The 4816-nt window shown below is 44.1% G+C and overlaps 1 non-coding gene across 1 annotated transcript; it reads left to right on the forward strand.

Annotated features, from left to right (window-relative positions):
* Positions 1 to 2670: 2670 nt before the first annotated feature.
* On the forward strand, positions 2671 to 2742 carry TRNAA-UGC (transfer RNA alanine (anticodon UGC)). Its single transcript has one exon. It is a non-coding gene; the product is annotated as a tRNA-Ala (tRNA).
* The last annotated feature ends 2074 nt before the right edge of the window (positions 2743 to 4816 follow it).

The raw sequence follows: 4816 nt of genomic DNA on the forward strand, positions 1-4816 counted from the left end.
ATCTCCTGATTTGTGATATTGAGCCCCACATCGGGCTCCATGCTGGTAGCTCAGGGCCTGCTTGGGATTCTCTCTCCCGCTCTCTCTGCCCCTCCTCCACTCACGATCTCTCTCTCTTTCTCAAAACAATAAACTTAATATTAGTATATATATATATATATATATATATATATATATATATATGGTTGTGTAGTTATAAATATATAGTTTATATATAGATAGTTCTGTCCGATATAGGGGCGTGTGAGTGGCTCAGTCACTTAAGCATCCAACTCTTGATTTTGGCTCAGGTCGTGATCACATGATCATGAATACGTTAATAAATAAACTCAAAGTTGTCCTGTCTTTTCAGGACAAATGAACATGAATATTCTGGAGGATTAAAGTAAATTTATTTTTTAGGTTTATTCTGTATCTGTATGCCTTCTCCTGGACACAGTCATGGGATAAAAGTTTGAGGCACTGCTCTGTTCTCTGAGTCTCTAGTATAGAGTATCTCACAGTCAAGTACATGGTGGGACTGAGTTCTGGCATAGAGGTAGCAGTTTATACCTCAGTCACATCTGTTTTTACTAGCCATGTTTTCACTGATGGTAAAAGAGCCAACATTGTTAAGGTAAGAGATTTAGGGATTAAATGATAATGGAATTCACTGCTTGTTCAAGAGATTTGGACTTTAATCAATATCTTGGACTTTAATCCATACTTAATTATTCTATACTTTCCAGTTTTCAAAAGGAATATCAGCATATACGTTGGAAATTAAAGGTCTAGAATTATAGAAAACAATATCAGGATAAAGGTTTTCTAAAGCTATCATTATAGTGGGAGCAGAGCTAAAGAGAAAGGAGGTGTTTTTTGTTTGTTTGTTGTTTCTCTTGGTAATTGTTTGGACCTTGCCTCCTATTAGTTTCACTGACGTAGGTAAGTGTATCCTACACCATTGGGTGGGCTCATAAATGTGTTTATTGTTCTTAGCATCAGATCTTCTCTTGGCTAAGAATGTCCAAATTTGCTAAGAGAGAGCAAGGGTGTGCTTTAAAGTTTGCATCTTAGCGAAGGGAACCAGTGTGAGAGCCAGTATATGCTGTTAGTGATAACCCGGAAATTAGATTTTCTGTAAGGCTCCAATGAGCTCATCAAATATTTAGAGAGCCCTATGCTAATAATCCTATCAAGGGATATGCTGCATTCAGCATTATGGGTTGTGGTACAAGTAGATGAAACCAACAAATAGCTCTTTCGTTCACCTCTGGTATTTCTTTTCGTGCTTTCATTGTGGAAACGATATTTATCAAACAGCTATTGCGTCTTTATCATCATAGCCAGTGAAAATCAAGGGCTGGTAGTTCTCCACATTTTGGACTTCTGTCTCCTAGAACATACTGCATCGAGAGCAAGGCTGTGTCTTCTGGCCACTGTGATGGACTGTTAGAGACAGAATGCCCTTTCCCCGTCCTGAGGGAAGGATTGTTATGGCAACAAGTAAACCCCTTTATTTTTTTCCTTCTCTGCAACAAGACCCCCTATTCCGACCTTTACCCCAGGAAGGAAGGACGTGAAAGTGGTTCAGAATATACCAGCCTAAAACAGGCACTTTGGCGCAAGGATTATTTTGAGATGAAGGCAACAGAGGAAAAGCAGAGGAAGGAGGAAGTCCCTGGCCTCCCCTGTTTGCCTAAATTACTGTTGTGATGCCCCCAGCCCACACAGTAACAGGAAGGGAATTCTAACCCTGTCACTGGATACAACACTGCACTAAGAAGATTATACATCCAGTCCTTCATTTTTTTTTTTAGCTTTAAATATTTATTTTGAGAGAGAGAGAGAGACAGAGAGTGAGATTAAATGGGGGAGGGGCAGAGAAAGAATCCCAAGCAGGATCCACGTTGTGTGGAGCCTGACGTGGGGCTCAAACCCATGAACTCTGAGACCATGACCTGAGCCAAAGTCAGATGCTTAGCTGACTGAGCCACCCAGGTGCCCCATCCTCAAACCTTTCTAGAAAGCCCTTATCTTCCACTGGTTTCTCTGGCATTTACTTTCCCCAGTTTATACCTGTAAAACTAATCTCCTCTCCCCTTGTCCTGTCGCTTCTCTCCTGATTGATTGCTCTTGAGTTCTAACCACCCCTTTGAGTTACTTACTCCTCACTGGGGTTCTTCCTCCTGCATGGGAGGGTGCAGGTAGGGGGGTGGGAGGGAGTGTGGGAGGGAATTAATCAACTCTGTTTTTCTCTCGTTAGTCCACCTTTGGTTGGTCTAATTTCCAAGTCCTCAGGCATAGAACCCAGAGGAGGAGAGGAGAAAGTTATTTTCCCTTCCCCTATAGAAGGACCAGGGACGTGGTGGAATAGAATTAAAATATTTTCTTGGATCGATGAGTAGGAGACCACGGAAATAAGGTGAATTTTGAAGGGAACTGGTGCTTCCTCATGTCTATAAATAAGGCTTGGGAAGCTAGCGCGATGCTGAGTTACAAAGCAGCAGGACTATTCTATGTTAATGGTGCAAAACGTTCCATGAGGAATGCTTAAGAGTGTTCTGTGACTGGAACCTCAGACTATAGGAATCCGGTGCTATTGAATCCCCTAGATAGAGATCAACTGTCCAGCTTTCTAAAAGCAACAACTGTACCAATTCATCTCCCTGTCAGGTCCTCCTCAGAGCTGGGGATGTAGCTCAGCGGTAGAGCGTGTGCTTTGCATGTATAAGGCCCCAGGTTCGATCCCTGGCATCTCCATGGCCTTTTTTTTCCCTCAACTGTACAAAGCTGTTTTTTAGACTCATCCCTTCAATATCACAGCACCTTCACACCTGAACACGTCATTGGCACGACACATCAGTGTAAATGACAAGTGACATCTTACTGTAGTAAATGAACCACATGCAGACTTGTGCTGTGATAATGAGATTTTCTTTCAGTATTAACAGCATCCTTTTATCAATCCCAGATAAAAACCCAGCCTTTCCAACAAATCTTTCCTTCCCTACTTGATTCACTTATTTTACTGAAAACCTCCTCTTTCTTTTCATAACACCGTGCCACGGGCACGACCCACTTAAGGAATAAAAACACAACAAACGTATTGATGACATTCCTCATTTTCAAAGTATTTTCACGTGTAATAGCCCGTTCGCAGCCACAGCAAAGTGACAGAAGATGATAAGGTCTCATAGACTTCACACACTTGGAAGCGAGGTCCTCTCTTCCAGGCCAGTTGTGCAATTTAGAGCCTCTGTATAATCCGTGGAGTGAAAGACGAGTCATTGAGATCAAGCGTTTTTTAATTATCTTTGCCATGGAGTTTCAACCTCCACGTAAAGACGCACAGGGCGAAAAGTCTGAATAGCTGCCGTCTGCCCTCGGTGGCCGGGAGTGGACTGAAACCGCACAAGCGTCATGTCACTCGCACGCGGGAAGCCTGGTGACCGCGGGCATTGCTGGCGCAGGGACCCGACGGGTCAGTGTTCTGCCCGCAGAGGAGGGCACCGCCGGTCATCTCCCGGACGCACGCATTTAGCTTGTCTTCTCTACGACGTAGTATTACTCTATTTTGAAGAGTGTTACATCTTTTTCTGGGGAAACTTTAGAGCCGTGGATTCAAGTCCGTGGGATGTGATGACAAAACAAAGCAGTGTCTTTGCTGAGTCCCCCGTCTTCTGCGTTATGGATCCGTTTGAGTCTTTGGCTGTGTACTTTGACCCTGACATCTAAGCCGTCACATCCGTTCTCAGATGAACAGAGTTCAGGTTCACTCTCATGGTACCAATCAGCCTCCCTTCTCAGATGACAGGTGAGGATATGTGACAGTCCTCCCTCCGGGTCGCGCACCACCCCTAAAGTGGGCATTGCTTTGCCTTTACTTGTTTGCATTATGAATAAAACCTAGAGATCCGATGTTCAACACTTAATTTGCTAGGATAAATCTAAGACCTTCGGATCGAAGACATTTTTAATTATGTAATACAAGGTTGTACGTAGATTCATATTTCAGAGGAATATTAAAAACTCCCTTAACTTATTCACAGCCTTTGAGAAGCCATTAAACCTGAGAAGACAACGAAGCAGTTTCTCTAATTACTAACATATATTACACATTTTACTGCTTCCTCTGAAATAGGATCTCCTCTCCGTGTGCTCTCAAGGTCAGCGTCCCCTCTCTCTGTGCACGAAGATGTTTGGAACGAGGGAGACGCTCTCGAACTGAAGTCGAATCCCGTTTCAGTTTTTATATTCTGGGTATGGAGAGAACCGTCCTCGAAGTACAACCAGAAACTGTAAAACAAATCCACGAACGTTGGGTGTTTTCCATGCCCCAGGGGACGGAAAAGAGAAAATGAGAAGTCCTCTGACAGCTAGGTTTAGCGGTGGGAGTCAAGATAGCAACAGAGCAATGCTTTTAAAGCCTCCCCTGATATGTCGTTCAGCCCTTACAACAACCTTAGGAGATAGGTTCTCCTTTCAGCCCCATTTCACAGTCGGGCAAACTCATGAACGGTGGGGGGGTTGCACAGTTGCTTTAGGTCCTGTGTCCCGGCAAAGCAGTCTAGGCCTGAGAATCAGTCTGGCCCAGACAGTACATAGCTGTGTGACGTGGAGGAATGAATTTGCCCCTCTCGATCTCCGTTCCTTCGATTGCACACAGGAGGTAGCGGGCGAGAGAAGAAACGGTCGGGGTTCTGTGGCTGGTTGGACTCCCCACTCAGGATTCTGGTTAGACCACATGTCTGGGTGGGCTGTACAGCCACGGTGGGTGGGGTCAGTAGTTTTACCTTCACAGAAAATGGAGATAACGACATTTATCCCATAGGCA

This window comes from Panthera uncia (assembly GCF_023721935.1).
Source record: "Panthera uncia isolate 11264 chromosome D3 unlocalized genomic scaffold, Puncia_PCG_1.0 HiC_scaffold_8, whole genome shotgun sequence".
In the NCBI taxonomy this organism is placed as follows: domain Eukaryota; kingdom Metazoa; phylum Chordata; class Mammalia; order Carnivora; family Felidae; genus Panthera; species Panthera uncia.